General features: G+C 38.5%; 1 protein-coding gene across 6 annotated transcripts in view; it reads right to left on the reverse strand.

The window, feature by feature from the left end:
- add3a (adducin 3 (gamma) a) overlaps positions 1–24,670 on the reverse strand; it is a 110,148-nt gene that overhangs the window by 35,338 nt on the left and 50,140 nt on the right. For 2 of the 6 annotated variants that reach the window (XM_067395920.1, XM_067395917.1), the window contains exon 1: positions 3,927–4,213. The exons of 1 other annotated variant lie outside the window; for it this stretch is intronic. The gene's annotated coding sequence lies outside the window, so the exon portion shown is untranslated. Of the gene's footprint in view, positions 1–3,291; positions 3,453–3,926; positions 4,216–24,670 lie in introns of those variants that run through there. 3 more of the 6 variants (XM_067395914.1, XM_067395919.1, XM_067395916.1) reach the window with 3 other exon arrangements.

Consider the following 24,670-nt stretch of genomic DNA (forward strand, 5'->3'; position numbering starts at 1 on the left):
TTGTAACAATAATAAATGTTTCTTGAGCAGCAAAGCTGGCATATTAGAATCATTTCTAAAGGATCATGTGACACTGAAGACAAGTAATGATGCAGAAAATTCTGCTTTGATCACAGGAAATTACATTAAGGTATAATACAACATAAAACAGTTATTTTAAATTGCAATATTTCACAATGTAACCATTACTGTATTTTTGATCAAATAAATGCAGCCTTGGTGAACATAAGAGACTTCAAAACATTAAAACATTTCTTGCTGACCCCAAACTTTTGCACAGATTTAACACGTTTATGCTACTTTTGAGGTTTGTCAGTGTACATCAGGGGTGCCCAATAGGTCGATAGGTCTACTAGTCGATCGCAAAAACAATGCTGGTAGATCACACACAATTATAATAAAATGCTTTTGTTGAATTTTAATAAAAAATATAACGATACCATTTCTTATCCTTTTAGTTTCTGTCTTGCATTTGACTAATACATTTTTACCAGGCAAGATTTTTGTTTATTCAGTTGCCATGACAACTAGCTGGAGAACAGAGTGCGAAGTCGGCTTCCTCCAAACATACACGAAACAAACAGCCGTCTCTGAAGTGAGCGTGCACGTATTGAGCAGACGATTTTCATGAACACATCCACGCTCTCTTTCATGTTCTGCATTTTCACACATAGAGCTTGTTAGTGTATAATACAGTGATAATTAAGGAAGTCGGGAAAAGCATCCTCCTCCTTGTAGCTACTTAATAATGAATCCATTTGAATGGCCGACCATCGCATGTGCTCCGTCAGTGTTGACTGACACCAGTTTATACATTGGTAGCTGTGTTTTGTCGACAAAGATTATGTAAAACTGTCTGATTCTACTCAGTGCAAGTCATCAGAATAAGGTAAATATCCTGGCTAATGTAATCTGTTGTGCTGTAAGTATTTTGAGTTTAGAATTAAAATTTACAAATTTAAAATTGAATATCAACAATGAACATTTATTTTTATTTTCCTGAACTCCATGTAGAGATGCATGCAGTAGTAGCAACAAGCATTTGAAATTAAGCTGTTTTTTTTTGTTTGTTTTTTTTGTTGGTAGATCTCATTTAGTTGATAATTTTAAAAGTAGATCATCGGGCAAAAAAAGTTTGAACACCCCTGGTGTACATTTTGCGCAAACTAACCATTTAAAGGGTTAGTTAAACCAAAAATAAAAATTGTCATTCCAAACCCATAAGACCTTTGTTCATCTTCAGAACACAAATTGAATTAATTAAAATAAATTATATTTTAATTGTGATGAAATGCATGAGTTTTCTGGCCTCCGATAGACTCCAATACAATTACTGTCATTCAAGGCCCAGAAAAGTAGTAAAGACTTTATTAATATAGTCAAAGTGACTGTAGTGGTTCAACCTTAATTTTATGAAGCGACCAAAATACTTTTTGTGTATTGGCCGGCTCCTGCGTCAACATCACATGCATGTGACGTGCTGCTCATGTGAACAGCGTTGGCCAATACTGAGCCGCCGTTCTGACATAAAACCTGGAAGCGCTTAATGTAAACAGCGTATAAGACTGACATGAAAGAGAATAAGTAGTTGAAAAATGTTGTTTTTGTGCAAAAAAAGTATTCTCGCCGCTTCATAATATTAAGGTTGAACCAGTGCAGTCACGTTGACTATTTTAACCCTTAAATGCATCCCTTGGGTCTTTAATGACCCGGGACGTCATTCACTACCCTCCATTTCGTTCATTTTTTAAAGTTAGACATCAACCTTCTTGGTATTCCTCAATAATTTTTTATAAAGAATATAACAAGAAAAAAAAAATCATAAAATTATAAAAGAATGCCTATTTTTGTATTCATTTTTTGTAAAAATTGTATAGGGTCGCTAACGACCCGAGGTGTGTATGAATGTAGGTATACTTTTTCTTCACAACAATAATTGAATCTTAGATGACAGAATAAGTGCAATTCAACTTTATTCCACAAGGTGGCAATGTCTGATACACAATGCTGAAGTGACGATTAGTTTAGACAGAAAACGAAATAATAAGAGAAACATGAAATGGCTCAGTGATTTACTGTAGAGCAAGTACTGAACACAGTCAAATATGACTGTAACCGTTACTGGATGGATCTGGTGAAGCTGTTAGCGATCGAAATATTGATTTTGAAGATGTTGAAAATTATATAGTTTTGAGAATCCTTTTGAGATAGTGAATGGGCTCATATTTGTGACCTCAAACATAAAACTAGCCCATTATTTGCTGAATTTATTGGGAAATTAGCTCTGATGAGGACAGTGATGATGACATAAAACATCTGCTCAAACCGAGCCCTTTCAAGCTCCAAAAGGTAACAAAATATGCTTTATTTTATTCTTCTGTAATTGTTACTCTAATATCAGAGGAGTTTTATATTGACGTGACCGGTAGAGATCCATCAGTGTTAGATATTGATCCGGGTCGATAAAGACCCCGAATATGTAAGAATGATTGGCGAAACAGTCATGCATTTAAGGCTTAACAATGTCTTTGCTACCTTTCTGGACCTTGAAAGTGGTAATTGTGTTTCAGTCTATCGGAGGCCAGAAAGCTCACATATTTCATTAAAAATGTCTTAATTTGTGTTCCGAAGATGAACAAAGGTCTTACGGGTTTGGAACGACAGGAGGGTGAGTAATGAATGACAGGATTTTCATTTTTGGGTTTAACTAACCCTTTAAAAATTTCCATCTGTTGAAAACAAACTGCATAATGGAATTATAATCTGCTAAATATGAATCTGGATCTGAATCTACTGGACAGGCTGCAGATGTCCTGTACATGAAATTATATAACCCTGACTGTCAATCTCAGCTTATCGACTGCTTTTATGTAAAAGAGTGTGTTGATCTGGGACGTGTTGTTGATTGTTTCAAACTGTCAGGGTGGGTGTTTGGGGGGAAAAAAAAGTGTGGGAAATGTGGAGAAAGAAACGGGGAGGATCCTCAATTCTCACTATAACAGCTGTTCGACATCTGAATACAGGCAATAATGAATACAGGATTTCTCACACACAATGCATAGAGAGCAGTGCTTTAATAACAGAAAGAACACTAGTAATATAATAGCCACAGAAGACAATAAAATACACTACAGGGACACCAGCAGTACAAGTCACAAGATTCACAGTGTGTACTACAGTCAAAGCCTCATTGTGTAACTGCTTTCTCTCACACAGCTTAGATTCAATATGACAGGATTCCCATTTCAGACAGCAGCCACCCTCAAATGAACCATTACAATCACTACTTACCACTCACAGCGGGTCCGAGTGACCGGAGGACTGTATGTGAACTTGTAACATACACTAACTCATATTAAATCAGAATTAAAAAACAGCAACATTATAATAAGCGAATGTCATATGACATTTACACATTTTTAGATGAGTCTTAAGCACCCTAAGGTTCCTTTAGGCAACTGTACAATGCGCAGCCCCCTCCCCTTTTCCTCCCACACCCCCTCATCATCGTCAGCATGCCGTACTATTTTTCCTTTTTATCTTTAGCAACTCTATAAATAGAGCGAGAGAGATTTTCAGACTCAGATTTCAGTAGTGGCAAAGGGTCTCGCGCTCAGAATAGCGGACTATCAGCGCGCGAGGGGGTGTGTGCGTGCTCGCGCAGAAAATAACGATAAGGTAAGCTAAAAAAAAAAAGCACTAAGTTATAAAATTACATGAGATGCAGCAAAAAAAACTTAGTGTTTAAGTTTACAAAAATAGTCGAGTCCTTCTTTGAATCTTTTTAACGCTGTTGTGATTACAGGCAGCGATACTTGTCGTTTACTTAATCATTCAAACTTAATTTAAACGACAATGTAGGGTTAAAAAATAAACCAGAGAAGAAAACGGAGTGGTTTTCCTGCACTTCATGCCGTTAAACTCACCTGTTTGCCCCTCACAGAGTGAAAGTCCAGTGAGCGCTCGAGCGCATCTCTCTCATTCCCGCCTGAAGAATCCCAGATTACCTCAGAGGATTAAACACGACAAAAGCAGTCCAAAAACTCCACAAACAATCCGCAATTCCACTCAATAAAGCGCAAAAAGCAACTCTCACACTGCGACACTCCTCTCGCCCTCGTAAATGGGGGGTTTTCGGCTGTAGTGTTCGTGTTCGTGTGTGTGTGTGTGTGTGTGTTTGCGAGGATCTGCTTCAGTAGTGAGAGAAACTGAAGTGGTCATGTGACCTACTAATCCGGCCCCTTCACTGAGCGCACAAATACAATCGGCCAATCAGAACATAGGATATCCACTGTGCCCCGCCCTCTCGTGTCCCAGCCAGAAGAATTAAAGGTCAGTGTTTACAATACGCTGCGTGTGTGTGTGTGAGAGAGAGAGAGATAATGACAGTATGACACAAATCCACACTGTAACTGAATTATCCTCATAGCTCACACACAAGAAATCTACACATCGATCTGACACTGTTAAAGCATTAGATTCAGCTTGAACACAGCTCTGATTCACAGCAACCTTGTAAAAATACTGCCAGTTTTAGTTCCAGCACAAAATATGACAAATAAACAGCAAAGTTTGGTGCTGTTTTCTACTGCACTCCAGATTCAATCAATGTTTTGAGTTCAATACAAGTTCATCTCCAATCGACAGCATGTGTGACATGCAGAGCATTACCAGACAATATCGATGGAGGAGGCATTCATTATACACACATACATATACACACACAGTGCTCAGCGTAAATGAGTACACCCCCTAACATTTTAAACAATATCTCAATGAACAAAAAAAAAAAAAAAAACAATTTCCAAAATGTTGACAAGACTAAGTTTTGTATTTAACATCTGTTTAACTTATAACATGAAAGTAAGGTTAATAATATAACTTAGAGAACAAAATTTTCAGTTTTACTCAAATTAGGGTGATGCAAAAATGAGAACACCCCACTGAAAGTTTCTGGAGCAAAGCTAGATTTTAGACTACAAATGTCTAATTTAACAAGAATTCAACCACAGGTGAGTCTATTTATTCATTATGCAGGTGTCCAGCAGACAGTTGACTATAAAAGAGTGTTAAAACCCCTTCCCATTTCATGCTGTCAGCAATGGCACCACATGGAAGAGAAATGTCACAAGACCTGAGAAAGAAAATTATTTCTTTACACCAGAAAGGTGAAGGCTACAAGAAGATCAGCAAAGCTTTACTTATCAGTCAGAATACTGTAGCACTTCCAGGTCGTCCACAGAAGTTAACCCAGCGACAGGAGCGTCTTATGATGAGAAGGTTTGAACAAAATCGGCATGCAAGTTCACTGCAGTTATCTAAAGAAGTAGAAAACCAAACTGGGGTGACTGTTTCCTGTGACACAATACGGCGTACACTGCAGAGGAATGGCATGCATGGGTGCAGTCCATGAAAGAAGCTTTTCCTAAAGCCCAGGCACAAAAAAAACGTCCTAGAGTTTGCCAGGGCCCATGCTGACAAAGATGAAGACTGCTGGAGTGATGAGACCAAGATAAATGTTTTTGGAACTGATGGCTTCAAAACTGTATGGCGTTGCAAAGGTGAGGAAAACAAAGAAAAATGCATGGTGCCTACAGTGAAACATGGTGGTGTCAGTGTCCTTATGTGGGGCTGCATGAGTGCTGCTGGTGTCGGGGAGCTGCATTTCATTGATGGCATCATGAATTCACAGATGTACTGCTCTATACTGAAAGAGAAGATGGTCGTCGTGCACTTTTCCAACATGACAATGATCCTAAACACACATCTAAGGCCACTGTTGGATTTCTGAAGAAGAACAGGGTGAAAGTGATTCAGTGGCTCCTGATCTGAACCCAATCGAACACCTATGGGGAATTCTGAAGAGACAAGTTGAGCATCGCTCTCCGTCCAGCATCCAGTCTCTAAAAGAGGTCATTCTTGAAGAATGGAAAAAGACAGATGTTGCAAAATGTCGCCATCTTGTTCATTCTATGCCTAGAAGAATTGGTGCCGTCATTAAAAATCATGGAGGCCATACAAAGTACTAGATGTAGTAGTTTTTGTTGTGGGGTGTACTCATTTTTGCATCAACCTAATTTGAGTAAAACTGAAAAATGTGTAATCTAAGTTATATTATTAACCTTACTTTCATGTTATAAGTTAAACAGATATTATATTAAACTTAGTCATTGTCAGCATTTTGGAAATTGTTTTTGTGTTCATTGAGATATTGTTTAAAATGTTACTTTTCAAAGGGGGTGTACTCATTTATGTTGAGCACTCTATATGTAAATATATATATATATATATATATATATATATATATATATATATATATATATATATATATATATATATATATATATATATATATATATATATATATATATATAATCTCAGTGTATATACTACAGTCTCTGGGCTCACAGCATCCTGGAAACCAATATTTTAACGATTCATAAAAGATGAATCACTGTCTGGCCATCTGGGATATCAGTATGGAGATAAAGGTTATGATCGTGATTAGAGCACACTGTGAGTGTATATTAGTACCATTTGTTGTTTGCTTTTGGCATCTGATAGAGTGTTTTTTGGACCCATAAACAATGACGTGTGACGTCAGACTTAACAAGCATATTGGCCTCTAAAAGCATCCAGCACAAGTATTTAAACAAAATTACTAAACTATTTTCCCACGACTTGCCGTCCAGAGGGTTTGAGACACTTTACATTCACATAATGATATTGACTTTGATGACTTGCATACTCTTCTATTCAGTGTGCTTGTGTGTGTTAATGTGTGAACATCTGTAATACAAGAATATGTGACTAAAACATGAGGTTAATGTTAGCATGGCCCAGTTAGCATCTGCAGGTAGATGCTGTAACTACAACATTCTGGGGACGTTAGCATCTTTAACAAGACATTATTTTTTTCTCTGTCTTGTTCTCTGTCAAAGGGTACTGCATGTAAAATGTGAGCTATCAAAACTCATCTCAAGAGCAGACAGAAATATCAGAAATCGTTATCGCAATCATAAATCTTGTTTTCTTGTCAACGTAAACCCAGATAAATAACTCACACATAGACACACATCTTATCTCAGATGACATCAGGGAAGTAAGGATTATTCCACCTATGACTGTTGTGTACACAGAGAGCCATCAGTACTATCTAACAGACATGAATCTAAACCAGAATATCAGAGAGGCTTGTGGGTGTGGTCTACAGACTTGCCAGTAAGCATAGCAACCATCCAGTACACCATAATAATTACCCAGAATATCCTAGCAACACCTTAGCATCGTGTTACTTAAAGGGTTAGTTCACCCAAAAATTGTCGTCATTAATGTCGTTTCAAAACCATAAGACCTTCGTTCATCTTTGGAACACAAACTAAGATATTTTTGATGAAATCCAAGAAGTTTTTTAACCCCTACAGAAAGTGTTCTTGTGCATTATTCAGGTTAGGTGGAGTTTCTGCATATGTTCATTGATCAATGTTTACATGCGAGTAAAAGCCTAAATTAAATCTTTTCATAACAAGCGATCAATTCTCTTCAGAAAATTTGGATTAACTCGTGGATGAGTTTTCCGATCTCTTTATGAAGTTTTTGAAGCATCATAGAAGTTATAAAGGCAGTCTATGGAAGGAAATTTGACAGCATTCTGTCATCAAAAAGATCTTCATATGTCTTCCAAAGATGAACGAAAGTCTTATGGGTTTGAAACGACATGAGGGTGATTAATTAAATGACAGAATTTTCATTTTGAGGTGAATTAACCCTTTAATATCGTGAAGTGACAAGAATCCTTTTTGTGCGCAAAAACAAAACAAAAATAACTTTATTTAAAAATTCATCTCTCCCGTCAGTCTTCTAATCTGTTTACGCTCAGCACTTCCTGGTTCTACGTCAGAACGCCGACTCAGTATTGGCCGATGCCGTTCACGTGAGCAGCACGACACATGCGTGTGATGTTGACGCAGGAGCCGGCCAATAATGAGTCGGCATTCTATTTTAACGATGCCTTTACTACTTTTCTGCGGTTTAAAATAACTGCGGTTAGATTGAATAACCACAATCAGATGATTAATCTGCTATTCATGTGACAGACCTAACGTTAACAAAGTTTAAGAAACGCTTTAAAAAAACATATTGTTCATTATTAAGTTGTGTTAGCTAAGGCATTAACTACTGTTAATGAGACCTAACTGTAAAGTTTTGTAAAAATCGAGTGCAATTTAATGACAGCATTTGGATATGATTAAAGGCAAAGTGAACCAACAACTTTCTTTCAGCTATGACTGATAAAATGAGAGGGACAGACAGACTATAAATAAATGGTTTCCATGAGACAGTTCACAAAAGTCCAGTGGGAGGACAGTCAATCAGATTGACAGCCAGAGGACAGAGAGGAATTCCTGTGAGCCAGCAAAACCGAGTGGAAAATCTTTGCCTCGTGGTTTGGCTTGAAATAAAGTCTCACTTTTGCGGAGATTATGCCCTGTTATCGCTCCCTTTCCCACAATTCTCTCTGCCTAACATTTGACTTGAGCAATACCAGCAGAACAGGTGTAAGTGTGTGCGTACTTCCCTGTGGCCTTACGCAAACAGACGCCAGTCACTGTTTGCTTTCTCCCTGATGGTGCTGTGGTGTGTGGTACAGTCCTCTCGTTCTGCCCCATGTTTCCCACAGGTATCTCATTGTATGACGTCCGACTGCATTACGTGTTGCAAAAATGTCGGAATGGAAACAAAAGACCTCATTGCAGACAGCCTTACTCTCCAATAACAGGCATCTGGGCTTTGCACATGGTTTTTACACTTGGTTCGAACCAACATTTGATAACCTGTCTTTTAACCCTGAACTCTCATGTCAAACAGACTTCTGCAGAACATCAGTCCTTGTCACTGCTAAGTGTTAAGGAACTGTTTGCGTTCAGTGTGAAACATTGTTTGCACTGATAAAAACTGTAAAGTAGCCCACAATTGTGGCTTTACCACACACACACACACATTGTTGTGATATCAAATCAGGCCATCATTTCTCATGTTCCATCAGAGTGCAGCTCTTTTTGTTTGATCTCTTAAGGAAGGGCAGAATTATTGTGGCCAAAGGCTAATATTTAACCCACCTTGACATTTGAACAATGCAGACAGTGCATGTCGAAGAACTCTTCCACACAAGCACACACATTTAAATGACACTCTTACTGAACCTGCACGTAAACTTGGAACAGAGAGAAATTCATTAAACTGGTGATCTCAAGCATTTAAGAAGATCATGAACTCACACATACACATACAGTCTAATAAAGACTGTTGGATGTGGTATTCAGGGATAGAAACAAATTTATTAGGTAAACTAGTTCTGGAGTAGTGAAACTAGATGGGCAAATGCAAACATCGTGATCTAGACACCAAGACATATTAAAAGGAAAATCATGTGTGTCATTAATTAATGGCAGAATTTTCACTTTTGGGTTAACTAACCCTTTAATCACTCATGTCATTCAAACCCGTAAGACTTTCATTCATCTTCAGAACACAAATGAAGATCTTTTTAATGAAATCTGTGAGCTTTCATTCCCTCCATTGACAGTCTATGCAACTACCACTTTCAAGCCCCAGAAAGGTAACAAAATATTAATCTCCGATACATGTTCATGAGAGCACCACGACGCATGCATATTGTGTCGACACGAGAGCAGACATCGTTGCGTAAATGAAGTGGTAAATTAGGTTTGTTTGTTTTTTTTGCGAAAACAAAGCAAAGCACTTGGTGTCGCTTTATAAAATTGAGGTTAAACCACTGGAGTCACATGGATTACTTTAATGATGTCTTTATTACCTTTCTGGGGCTTGAAATTGGTAGTTGCATAGGCTGTCAGTAGAGGGACAGAAATCTCTCAGATTTCATTAAAAAGATCTTCATTTGTGTTCCAAAGATGAACGAAAGTGTTACAGGTTTGAACTTTCAATTCAAGACAAGTAGGTAAAACACATTTTTTTGCAAGTCTTTAATAGTTTGACTTTGTTAGCTTCTGTGTGTGAACTTAAAATGTGTCTGAAAATATATTTACATTCTTAATACAGCTGCTTGGATGGTTGTATTGGTATTTTTGCATATCAGTATCAAATTCTCATGTTTGTCAGTCGGCCAGACAGTAAAGTTCATGGTTGATGCACAAGCGTGTGCCAAGATCCGCCTGAAGCGCCGCAGCTCCTGAAGGGCAACATCACCTGATAGCTGTCAACGAATTCCCCAAGTGTAGTAAGCGTAACATACAGAGCAGCAGACCTGAAAACATGCACACAGTAGATAAACAGACTCTTTGTACGTTGTCATATTTTGGCTTCTAAACAGATAACCGTTTATAGTTACCATGGGAATGCGCAAATAGTAAACAAGTCTTCTGAATGCACAACCATGTCAACTCAACTACAAATAGACCAAGATATTAAAATGTGGGCTGGATAAAAGTGACACTACCTATTTTGACCAAAATCTGACCTGGTCAGAGAGTAAAAGGTGAAGTTTCCTGCTAGGTGCATCAACTTTTCCAAAAACAGCGGATGCAGCTTGACGAATACCGTAGTTTTCACTCAGTCGTGACCTCTCCATGATTGTGTGTTTTATCTAGAGAGAGAGTTCCTCAGGGGAAATGATTTTACCTTGAACTGTTTGAGTTTTGAGCTGATTTCCGATTGTTTTAATTCAATCCGAGTCAGAGCATCACAGGGCGCATGAAAGACTTTGAAGGGGATATAATGGAAAACAGGATTTTCCTTGCTCTTTTCAAATAAGAGTCTGATGTACAATGTTGTCATACTTTAAAGTTCAAAATCTAAAGCCCCCTTCCCAGTCCACCAGACCTGAAAATATATAAATATAAAAACGGCTCATTAAAAAAAATTAAATAAATTGGTTACGTGTACAATATGGCAACTTGAGCAAAGAAGTTATTTTTAAACCTTGAAATAAAACACTGTACATTCTCATCTTGCTACAGATCTGTGTTTAATTAGCCATCCATTCTATCCTTCTATTCTCAATGCAGATCAAAGCTTCTTCTTAATAAAGCAGTGCCAACATTAATTTCATACTAATAACCTGTTAACTCGCTTGCTCATTCATGCTTAAATATTATGTAATAGCTATTGACAAAAAGAGACACGCTGCTCTTTTGATCACAAAAGACATCAATTCAGAATAATAGAAACGAAATTAGACACTTCATTCAGACACTCCAAGTGTTTCTATTAGCATACTAAATATATAATGTGTCAATTTATATAAATCACCTAACCAACCAAACTTCATTTGAGGGTCGGTCACAAATCTTATCCTGAGCCATATAATTTTGCTGGACTCTTGTTTTGTTCTTATTTCTCTGAAATTAAAGATAGACTAAACATTGGAGGCACATTACTGAATTTAGACAACAAAGAAGTTATAATAAAATGAAAGTCCAAACAAATCAGTTAATTACTAAGATATGATTAATTGGTCAATAAAAATAATTTTTTATTTATTTGCCAATCAATTTACAGACCACTAGGAATCCATCACAGACCATCAGTTGTCCACGAATCACAGTTTGACAACCACTGACTGCACTAACCAAACAAACACCAATAAATCACCATATAACTCATGCATTGAAAACATCCTTTCCCAAAAGAACCATTCAAGAACCATTCAGCCATGTGTAATAGACCTCATTTTGTGATGATGCTGATAAATATACTGATAAAGAGGATGTTTGTGTACTGCTATGTATCACATGGCACTGCTGTGACTCTCTATTTCATGACCACACAAGTTCAAGCCCCTCAGGACAGAGTCATTTTAGAGGCACAGATCCTGTAGATCCTGATGGTGGATATCACATGGTGCTGTCAAACCTGTTCATAGGAGGAAATCTTAGCTTTATAGTTTACTAATTTAATGCGGCCACAACATAAACTGCAAACCTGTTTTTCCTACTATAATTTATTTAATACTTTTTTTTCTTCATTTTAATAACAGGACTCTAAAGGAAATAATTGCTTTCCTAGAATTTCCGTTCATTCTTTATCAATATTACTAAAAGAATCGGTAACAGAACCATTAAGGAACAGGAGTTGTCAAGTGGAATCGGAAATGGAACCAGAATCAGTAAACTTATTTTAATTTCCCATTACTAACTCCAAGTCTCATCTAACGTTTTACTTGATCTGATATCAGCATTACATTATCTGGTCAGGTCAAGCTCAAAACATTACTTGATAAACTCAGAAACGAAGGGAATGTCAACAGGCAACCTTTAGCACAGCATCATAACCATCTCACTGTCCCTGTGGAGCCATTTCAACATTCCTGGCATGGGAATGAATAAATAAAAACAGAAAGAAAGAATATTAGAAAGACAAAGGGAACAAGAGACTCATTCACATCTGCAGATGCCATTGTTGCAGTCTGAAAAATTTAATTTCAGAGTCATGTCCACTGTGGAGTCGATTACGAGAGAGATGATTACTGCATTCAGAAGTTCATGATATAAAGCTGAACTTCTGGCCTTGACAAGGACTTGTGACAGATGTGTGTCATTGAGCAAAATTGAAACAATCAAATCTTGCATGGATGAAGGAAGGGACGACTGTTTCCTGGAAGGGTATTGCGCAGTGAGGAAAAAGAAACAGTCTGTGTGTGGGTGTGTGTGTGTGTGTGTGTGTGTGTGTAAGACAATGATGTATTACCCCATGAGCCACAAGACTTTCTCACAAGTTTTGTATGACCAGCCCTCCACACACACACACACACACACTTAAAAACATCTGCTGTCCACTCAGCCGAACTATTAGAGGTTTCCAGGGAGACAAACACAAACAGTGGAGATGTATGTTGTGGCCCCACCTCGTGCCTTAAGAGAGCAATCAACCTGGGTAAGCCCCCAACCCCGCTCCCCCTTCTTTTCCTTCAAATTTCACATATGGTTCTTTTTACCATCTTCAAGGGACTCATATATAGAAAACATCTCAAACACACGATAACATAAACCATGTGTACAACAGCTTTAAGAAGTAATGGAGCAAACATGCAATTACATAGGATGACCTTCAATCTTCATTCTTCGTATGAGACCTCACATCGAGTACTTTCCAGATTAAGACATTATCATCAGCCACCAGCTACAAGTAACGAGCTAGAGGTGAAGATTTTCATAGGCATCCCAAAGGCGCGAACAAATACGTGCTAGGTCATGAACTTGAACTACAACCCTTTCAACCACTAGATGAAAGAGTAATTTGTAGGATGAAGGGTTGCTGAGGGGAGTTACGAGCTTTCTTTCCTCTGGGTCTCTTTGTGTTTTCAAAGCACGCTGACTGAATGAAGGAATCACACTGAATTTTCTCCTACACAGTCGTCTTGTCCTGCTCAGGAATTCCCCCCCAACCAAAGGGGGGGAAAAGTTTTATTCAGGGGTCTCATCTAAAGGCAAGAGAGTCTTCTGAAAGGCTTGTTAAACACTTTGATCCCAGGCCTTTCTGTGCATGTTTTGAACAGTCAAGCTACAAGCAAGTTTAGATGCAGACAACCAGTGTAGATGCAACAACAGTTTCCTACACAGCTAAGTTTCTGGCTTATTAATTAAAAATAGTTTCTTTCGGGTTGGGTTGGAGACTGGATTTTAGACAATAAAAAAAAAAATTCAGCTAGGACAGGAAATTCCAATGCAATAGGCAAGAGGAGAAACTCACAAATCGAAAAGCAAATTAATATATGGGGAAAAGCAAACTGAGAAGACTGTTCACTAAATCAAAGAGTGGTTCTCAATATTCAAGGTCTGAATTGATCTCTTTAAGATGAAAGGAAAATGTAGTTGAATGTTGTCTTTGATGATAATGTATTATGAATGATCTTTTAACTAGCACTGAAAGCTGCACGGCTCTTTTCCAATCTGGCAGGTTTGTAATAGAAGACAGTTCAGCTGGAGGAAGTGAATCAAGTTCCCACCGAGGTGGTTATTTCTCCACTTTTTCTAGGAGAACTGTGCATGCCCCACTGTGTATCAATGCTAAACACCCATCGGCAGGGGTTTGGAAAATTCCGGAGCCCCTGTGAAGTGAGCAGAAGGTCAGCTCCAAGCTGAACCAGCAGTAAAGGCCAAGACAGAGACCTATAGACGTCCTCTCAACCAGCAGCGGGAGCCATCACTTCTCCTGCCAAATCCATTTATGCAGCACCACCTCCTGCCGAAACACCATTCAGCAAGTACCACTGTTCAAGATCAGCCTTCCCAAAAAAGATAGAAAAGTTTGTGGGAGTCGCATTTTGTCCAATCAAGGGACAACAGGACCTGTCACTGGACTTACTGCAAAATTTCAGAACGAGAACAGCACAAATAATAGAGTAGCGAAAAGAACAGTTTCTACTGCTTTTTCAATTGGCCATTAATGTCTCAGTGGTGATGGTTGTCCACAGTTGGAGTGAGGAAGATCAAGAAATAGAAAATAAGGAGCCAAACTTCCTGATAGACAAAGGGATCCTGCAGGGTCACAGGCATCCAGCCAGAGTCTGTACTGTCCACTGGGACGAAATGCAAAGAGACAGAAGCATGAGTAATACGTGACTCAGAACCAACAGTAAATTCTAAACTTACAAGAAGAGTTCGAGGAAGGAATTCTAGAACATTGAGGTAAACAATTGCAATCAAGTTCAACAACATTGAAGTCCAAAAACAACTATAACCAATATAAATCAACTGGAGTTATCGCATTTTCTACAAACAGGGCTTGTCATTTGGGGGTGGACACCCTGGAACATTGTTCCAGATCTTTTGATATAAGAAGTCTTCTAAGGTCCTCTATGGTATAGTTGACACTGTGCATACTTCTAAAAACTTCATCCAGGACACTGTAAATTTTACCCTGCCCACAAGTATGGAAAACTTTGTTCCTCAGGAAAAGCCCTGACAATGGACCACCAATGCACACAGCTGTCACAGTCAGGGTCGCTGAGGCGGTCCGAGGGGCACGGCAATGCCTTTTCACTGGAGTAGGTTTGCGCTCACCAAGTCATATGGATAGTATCCCTCTTTGTGTGTTGATATAAGACTAAAGGTCACTCCTTCCAGCTGTTTCCTTCCACACCCCGCGGAGTGAGGGAGTAATGATAGAGTGTAGACCGCTCAGGGAGGATGGTACTGACCACTCAAGGAATTGTTGCACTGCATCTAACTGTAAACACTCACACGTGGCGCAAGACAGGCAAGTCATCTGTAGGAAATTTTAAAGAACAAAGTGAACATTTGAGGAAAGAGTTTTAGAATTGCGTCACAGCTTGTAAAATCCCTTGATACCTTACACCTGTGATAATGCTGAGGTGATCCAGACAGGTTCGTAAAATGTTTCCTTTCTGCAAAGTTGCTCATCGCAAATCATGCCAACTGAAGCATGAAGATATCACCTAAGTGTCTGCTCATAAAAGGTGCAGGGTGTCGATCCCACATGCTCCAAAGACTGAGACTGAAATATAATCCTGTGCTCTGGGAATGTTTTTCTTTTTTTTCTGCTTACGTGAACCGCGTCGGCCAATACTGAGCCAGTGTTCTAAAGTAGAACCTGGAAGTTCTGAACATGAACATCATAGGAGAATGACACAGAAGAGAGGATATTGTTGAATAAAGTCCTTATTTTTGTTTTGTTTTTGTGCACAAAATGTATTCTCGTCACTTCGTAAAATTAAGTTTGAACCACTGTAGTCACATGGACTATTTTAGCGATGTCTTTAGTACCTTTCTGAACCTTAAAAGTGGTGGTTAAATTGCTTTCTATTGAGGAGTCAGATACCTTTCGGATTTCATCAAAAATATCTTAATTTGTGTTCCGAAAATGAACGAAGGTCTTACGGGTTTGGAACAACAACTAATTCTTTAATATAGGTTAGACTGGACATACTCCATACTCCGCTTATATAGAGAAAGGACATACAACAGGCCTCTATTGTTTTTATACAATAACAGATTATATAATTTATGCATTTTTACTATATTTATAAATCATTTACCTTCAGGACATTTTAAGGGTTTGATCATATTTAGATTTGAGTACAATTTTGTCCCCAAAGTACTTCCACACACAGGTATCAAGGCCTCATTCTTGAATATTATTTTATTTCCTACTATTTTTTTTCCCTTTCTCACACACAAAATGTAACTGTATATACAGGGTACAGGCCTATCCATTCGGATAAATGTTTTTGCCACAAGAGACAGAATGTGAGACAGTAGGAGTGAGAGTTTTTTTTTAAAGGTGAGGCAGCGTTTGTCTGAATTTACTGGTCACTGGTAAACCAATAAAACTTCCAGACTGTCTCACTTCTTAGCAGTGACCAATGGGGAGAAAAATCACTCAAACACCCTCTATGATCTCAGTTTCTTTTTTATTTCTCTTTCTCTCCCTTTCTCTGTTTAAGGCATCATCTCTCTCAGTCCTGCGTAGTGTATGGATTGTGTGAGCTCAGAACTGGTGGATGACTCTCATATTTCCATGTTTTTTTTTTTTCTTTTTGTCCCTGAAATGGATTTACAACAGACACAAGGAGATATTAAACACTACTGTGTGTCCATTAGGTTTGGTGACGGTCAGTGGAAAGATCTTCTAAGGACAGCCTGCACTCTGTAATTTTCCCCAAGAACAACCTACTGACATCAATATCTACAGTACAGATCTTAGTCAGAGTGGATGCCATTTAATTTGATGTGAAAAAAAGAGGATATTCGTGGTTACTGATGGGAATATTTTGTTATGTTTGCTTTCTAAAATCCTTCTTTTTTTCTCCCTGTTCTTCTTGGTGCAGAATGAATATTTGGAATGAAAGTCCCTGCATAGTCTTGCTATCCTCTGTTTTCATTGCCCCTGCTCTGTCCATCTCCTCTAACTCCTCACTGCTGCCATCCCTCCATCCAGTACTAATGCCTCTCTTCTTCCACCTCACTGACTTCCAGTACTTGTTTGTCCTTGCTCTTTGTTTGACGGGAGTGGGGAGGGTGGAGGGGTTCAGGCCCCCTTTAGAGAGCCCCTCTCTGTCTCCAATGACAAACAGTGCAATATTCTCCCTGCCCCACCCACATATGGAAAAATAAACAAGTGTCCACATGTAGCCACGGAATGTTAATGGCTTCCATAACTCTGCTCTCCACCTGCCAAAAAGCAAGAAAGTCCATATTACAAATGCTGACAAATTGTATTTTACACTGAATCTCACTGAGTCAATTTCTATTAAGAATTTTCATTCAGAGATTCCTGAAGCAAACTGAAGTAGACTTCTTTGCAATCAGTTTAAATGGTCTGGGAGCTCAACCAATAGACTACCTTTTTGCTGAACAATAGAGTGCTGCAGGTATGTCGTCAGAACCCAGAAGACTAATTTATACTTCTGCGTCCAGTGTACGCCGTAGCGTAAAATGTAACAACGCGTCTATTCTAAGCAGAACCCCTCCCTCAGGCCAAAAAACTGGCACGGAACACATTTTCAACTTCCATATGAATGAAAAAATGCTCTGTTTCAGGGGTCACATGCAGTCATACTGCAACAAAAGTCGTTACCTATTTGCCGCTTCTATTTGTAAGCTTCTCTGACAACATACATGTCCTGAAGCTGCTGCTTCTTTGGCTTTTGCCTTGATACTCAACATGATTGCGGACACTGCCTACTAGTGGTCTGCATGCACGTCGACGAGGACAAGGACACAGAAGTATAAATGAAAACAGATGCATAGCCCACGGCGCAGAGGCTCCGGCATAGGTCCGACGCAGAAGTATAAATCAGTATTAATTCGCCGCTGGTTCCTTCGAGATTTTCCTATGGAGTTTTTTAATGGGGCTTTTCAATTTATGAGTAAAATAAAGCCTGTGGTAAACATAACTTGACTGTACTTTAATGTTTTCTACTACAACATAAATTACACCCATTGTGAAACCCCATAGAAAAATCTCCAATGAACCAGCGGCGAATTAGACTTTCGGGTCTTACCTGCACCAGCCTATAGAGGACTGACAAGAAAGTATGAAACTTTTTGAAAAAAATTTAAAGGGCACAAAGATAGACTTTTAGCCTATAAGTCTTGTAGTGCGATCAGGACTACTCGGTTGTCTGAGGCCTGAAGTCCAACCAAGCCACAGTAATGTTGTGTTTATTTAATAAACAAGGCTGTTTACTCACAGAATGGCCCCTGTAATGAGGTCTGGCATCAAGACAGTTTGCATGATCTCCTTCACAGGGGGTCTATCAGACACTGGGTGGTCCAGCAGACTCAATATTGAGTTTTAAAGTGGTGTTCCCTTTCTTTCATGACTTCAGCATACAAGAGCTCTTCATGAGCCTGGGGGTGCATTACTTTATGGCTTCTTCTAGGGTTTGCATGACTACTCAGTTTTACAGTCAACTAGTTGTCCAAAAAGTAGTAGGGATGTGCAAAATTGCCACTTTCATAATAGATTTTATTTAGAAAGCCCTAAACTAGGCCACATTATGTCCACCACACCTATAAATAAAACAAGAGCAAGAAACAGAATAAAACAAAATGGGTTAAAAGTGCATACCTAGATGCAGAATGATGCATTTCAAATGCAGCCAGAGATCTTCACATTGTGGCCACAAAACATCTAGTTCAAGGAATCCAACAATCCCCTACTCTTAACAGTTTAAAGTCCCCATGAAATCAAATTGAAAGGTTTTTGGCTTTTAGTATGAATATGTTAGCCTTACTGTCATCTATAAGCCAGTGTGCTCCAAAAAAATGACACAATTTGCATTTAGAAGATATAAGCATTCAAAACTTACAGTCTCTCACTTCCACCAATATGGATCAATGATTTTGATGACATCACCTTACAGATTTTCAGATTTTCTGTCCAATCAAATTCTCTCTAGAATCTAAAGCATCCCATCCCCTAGATTATAAATAGATCCTGAAGCTGTGACTAAAATCGGTCAATTGCTCACACATTTACTATTTTCTGCATGGTGAATGGCACATAGTGCACTATATAGAAAAGAGGAAATGATTTAGACAGTGTAAATCAATTGGGGCGAATGAAGTCTGGTTTCATGTTAGTGTCCGGCGCAGCACGCATAGTCTGTTCAGATCCAGACATGTTAGCGTCCGGCGCAGCACGCATAGTCTGTTCTGATCCAGACATGTTAGCACAGAGCGGATCATACGCGCGAGTCGGTGCAGACCACAAAACGTATCGGAACCATTTGATTTCTGCACAGAATGCTGTATTTTAAAGCGATATGGAGGAGAAACAGTTAGAGATCAGGAGGAAACTGAGGCTCTGCCAAGCTCAATGGCTCTGGCTGAGCTGTGATATAAAATAAACGCTATTGGTTATTTTTTTTTTAAAGGGGAGGAGCTGTACAATATGTCCCACCCTGTCTTCCTCTTTCAGTGGAAATTACGTCAACACATTGAATAATGCTGCGCATTTCAAGGCACTTCAGTGGACCTTTAAAGCAGTAATCAATCTTCAGTGCTCTAGAAACACCCTGGAGAGAGTAACACACCATTAACAGACTTGAAAAAAAAAAATACGGTCCTTTAATCTCTCTACAGCACTTTACAAATTAACCTGTGGATTCTGCATAATAACACAATGTGTTATTTGATGTACACCGGGACACAGTTTGTCAAAAGCAGTAGAACCAATCAACTAGTCTGTGCAACCACAACCTTCAAGTAGAAAACTTGGAGCACAACAACATAGTAATTTCTAGTTTGGACATTTAGAAATGGTGCTTTGATGACAACAGATTCTATCCATCTCTCCTGATCTTGTTTTCTGTGATGCTCCACAGAGGAACACCCAAACTCACGCTGGGTAAATGTTTAGTTTTCCAAAACTCTGTGTTATTCTCCCCTCTTGCCTGTTCCAGCTGCAGAGGAAATGACAATGCACGAAAAAACAACAGCCGGCACAATTCATAACCTCCCCATCTCTCTGTCTCTCTACAGCTGGTACATCTTGAGTACGGGGTGCTTCCTCAACTGTGAAAGGGGTCCTGACCCTGAAATCCAATACGTAACAATATAACGAAATAAAATATTGAGTAACAAACACTCACATGAAATGGTCAGATGCTTGTTTCAGGAATCCTTTCAGGCTTCTTGAAGAAAGACTAAAACTATGACTACAACTAAAAGCAGGATTACGACTAGAATAGGATAAAAGCCCGGATACAAAATATGTAGTTTAGGAGAATGGCTCAAAGTAATGCATCTGTTAACAGGATCTGAGCAAGTCAGCATTTTATTTTCCATCACACAAGGAAGCACAGAAGTCCATGTGTTTGTGATATTAATGTAAAGATACAAAAATTCTGGCTGATATTACTTATTCAATCATTGTCTTCATGTTAATAAACGATTAATGACCAAACTTTAAATTCTACATTATTTTGTGTAAATCAATATAAACTAAAAAACTAAAATCAGTTATTTTCATATTTTCAAGTCGCAATGTCATGCAAAATTTCTTTTTGTCCATATTGTGATGTAAATCCAAGTAAAAAAGTAGGGCAGAGACTTGATTCTATCTATCGGCTGTTGATTGGATGAAGGCAGATCTAAAAAATGAAACATGCATTGATGAATGCAACGAGTAAATTGTAATTTACAGCATGAAAATCTGATATTAATTTCAAGATTTACAAAAAATTACATTTTACATGGTTACCATTAATTTATTAGTGTTGTTAAAGATAAACTGAACTAAAGTGATTGATAGATGATGCAAAAGGTCATCTGTATGTAAAAATAGAAGAAATGAGCATGAACATTTGAATTTCCAATATCGGCTGATACCAATACATTGATACTATATATCTCTAATATATCCGCTATACTGTTTATCTCTAGTTTTTAAAATCCAATTAAAGTTGTCCTGCTTTAAAAGTGTATGACGTTCATGAGAGACAAAGAAACAGAGGAGAGGTGGGTTGACGGGAGACAGGATAGGGAATATTGCTTTACGTGTTTCTGGATAACAATGGATATTCCATTTCCCTCCCTGAAGACTCTAGCCGGCTATAGGGGCCCAAAGCTCAGTTAAAAAACTTTGTCATGACTTCATCCCTCCGCTCTCCCACCCTCTTTCACTCCCTCTTAGTTCTGACTTTCCCTCTGCACTCTCACAATTCTGTGTCTCTGTCCCCCTGTGGCGATGGTTCACATGCCGTATGTGTGGCCTCATGGCCTGACATTTCCTGTCCCTTTCTTCTCTCAACGCAGCCACAGGGCCCGGGGCCTGTCCACTGCTCTGTCATGAAAAACATCACATGGATTTGGTACCCACAAATGCCCCATAAAGTTTCCTGATTTCAAGGTTTTCAGAGTTAGCATGATGATTTGCAATAAGAGGCTTAAGTGTTTTTTTGATCATTATGTAGTACAATCGAATCTTAGAAGAGAAGCTTGATTTATGATTTGTCATCATTTACTTACTCATGTCATTCCAAAACGTGTATGTTTTCGTTTCATCTATGGAACACAAAAGAAGATATTTTGAAGAATGTTTCAACTGTACGAGTCAATGGGGTCCAAAGCTAAATGCTGTCTGGGGGCTCGTCCGGGATATTGTTGTTCACCTTTTGCCTTCATTCTAAGTACAAATACAGTTGAAACATTCTTCCAAATATCTTCTTTTGAGTTTATTTGGAGGCAGATCTATTTGTTCCTCATATCAAATCCACAATCTCCCATGGAGATCAGTGAAGCAGACCAGATGTGGTGCTTTCTGAAAAGAATTGTTCCCTGGATCTGTCACGATATCACTGTCAGCTCCGAATCTGCGAAGGCATTCTATGTCTGATAGCAAATCTGGAAGGAAATGAGACTTTGAAGGGTTGAATGGAGGAATGCGAGTGGCGTGAGAGTGGGACGGGCCGAAAGGGAGTCGGATCAGATCCCCACACACACCCAATGCGGCAGTCTTTTTCCAGGTGTGTTGATGACATCTTGGATTAAATACAATATTGGAAACACAGAACAATCTAGACAGCATATGGAAGCTAGGATGTAAGGTTACATATATAACCAATATATCAGTCTAATATCAACTAATATTAGTGATTTTGAAGTTAAATCAGCAAATTTCAAAAAATATATTTCAATACATTATGTTGTTGTGATGCTTAAATTCACTTGTAGCATTTAAAATGACTGATTTATTCATTTATTACTTTTTTAGTGTTTTATTCTTAATTTATTTGGACGAAACCAATAGAATTTAAATATCACCCTATTTATTGGTTATCAGTCATACTATGAAAATAATTATCGGCCAGAATGATTATACTAAGAGCAAAAACAAAAACATAGGAAGGTTGCATTATGTAAAACTCTAGGCCTACCTAAGAGAACTGTATATTGCTACAAGGAAACAGTGATTAACTTTTACATTGCCATAGTCCTCCAAATGAGCTCCAAGTGAAACAAGATGCACATACACGTACTCTCATGAGTCAATCCCTCTTACTGCCAAATCAGGCTCTGCCACCCTAAATCAAGCAGTGAAACAAAAATAACTTCAGCATGTTCATAAACTCTTTCTGTGCAAAAAAAAAAAAAGTATTTTTTTCTGCTTTTCTTTGATTGTTGCAAACATGTCACATCTACATCACAGCAGAAGAATGCACTGAGTCCCGGCCCATGAGCCCAGACCCAACCCGAATACATTTGGTTCAGTTTATCATGAAGCCTGACTCCACATTACTCAATCTGTCTCAAACTAACACCATTAGTCTACACACTCTGGGGGCTACAGGCCGCCAAGACACATACGTGTTCGCACAGACACACAGTCACACACAACCGTTTGCACACCTGCAAGTACAGAGGGAGAGGGAGGTTTCCTGTTGTTTCATTTTAAAGCCAAGTGATCAAATGACTAAAGGATAACAGAGGCGGAATGTAGGTAATGTTACATAACAGTATTTACACTCTGTGTCATTGAAGCATGCATGAATCCTACCATCAGTCACATGACATCTCAGGTTAGGATCTGTCCAGAATAGGAAATGATCAGACTAGTATTAACTTTTTAGCATTACTTTAAATTTAAAAAAAGAAGAAGAAGAAAGGGGCTTTAGTTATGTCTCATCTACAAACCATGATTTGATACTTACTAGATTGTGGTAGATGGTATTAGGGGAAGGGGCATTCTGCTTCTAAAGAGCATGTGATTGGACAAAACAAGTAAGTGAATTGAAGTGAAGTGAAGTGAAGTGAAGTGAAGTGAAGTGAAGTGAAGTGAAGTGAAGTGAAGTGAAGTGAAGTGACATGTGGCCAAGTATGGTGACCCATACTCGGAATTTGTGCTCTGCATTTAACCCATCCAAGTGCACACAAACAGCAGTGAACACACACACCTTGAACACACACCCGGAGCAGTGGGCAGCCATTGCTGCGGCGCCTGGGGAGCAGTTGGGGGGTACGTGCCTTGCTCAAGGGTCTCACCTCAGTCATGGTATTGAGGACGAGGAGAGCGCTGGACATTCACTCCCCTCACCGACAATCCCTGCCGAACCTGAGACTCGAACCCATGACCTTTGGGTTACAAGTCTCTATCCATTAGGCCACGACTGCCCCATGATGAGTCGTCAATTCACATCAAAATCTTACTGAGCCCAAACTTTTTATCTTCATCTTATTTTGTTCTGATTTGCCAGAAGATAAAACTGTACATTTTAATATAAAAGTATTAATTTCTTTTAAAAAAGAATAAATAAAAAAACTTACTGACTCCAAACATTTGAACAGTGGTATATCTGCTAAATGTGAATTGTCAACATGCAGGAGTGTACAGTAGTCAACATTTGAAGTGGTTCAAAACCTTTCATTAAAGTTGTTCTAAAACCTTCTTCTTAGGACAACTTTGATGAACTTTTTAGCCACAATGCTAAACTTTGAATATAAACACAAAGAAGAACATCAGATCATGCACTATCCACTAAGCCAGGTCTCCGACAGACTAGACCAGACCAGACCCCCAAGACCCACTCTCAAACTAAAACCAGACCACAAATAGACCCCAAACCAAGATTAGACACCTCAAGACCCATACCAAGACCTAAATGTAACCCAAAAACATACAGTAGACACAGATCCAGAATAAGACCAAACCCTAAGACTAGACTTCAAAACCCAGATCAAGAACCTGTCCATTTTACAGAGCCAAAAAAGAGAAAATGCCTTGACCAAAATGTGTTTGAGAACCCAAACCAAGAGACCACATGTTTTGTGGTCTAAAGATCTAGATTCTGCACACTATACATCAAACACTTTAATATACTACATGTAGGCTTATTTATAAACACTTATGTCAGTCCATTATATACTGAATACTTGTGTGACTACTTGTGATGATCTACAATCCCAAAGAACATCCTAAAATGAATGCTACTATATATATATATATATATATATATATATATATATATATATATATATACATATATCACTAAATATATTGGAGCAAAAACAAGGCATTATTTATGACACTGAAAGTAGTGTTGAAAATAGTACTGAATATCATAGCACTACAGAGATCATCTATTAAAGATCTTTTTTCAGAGCTTTGATGATTTACAGCTCTTATAGTGCCAGTATGGATTTCAGATCCCAGTTTAAAGAACAAA

This window comes from Chanodichthys erythropterus, chromosome 10 (assembly GCF_024489055.1).
Source record: "Chanodichthys erythropterus isolate Z2021 chromosome 10, ASM2448905v1, whole genome shotgun sequence".
NCBI lineage: Eukaryota > Metazoa > Chordata > Actinopteri > Cypriniformes > Xenocyprididae > Chanodichthys > Chanodichthys erythropterus.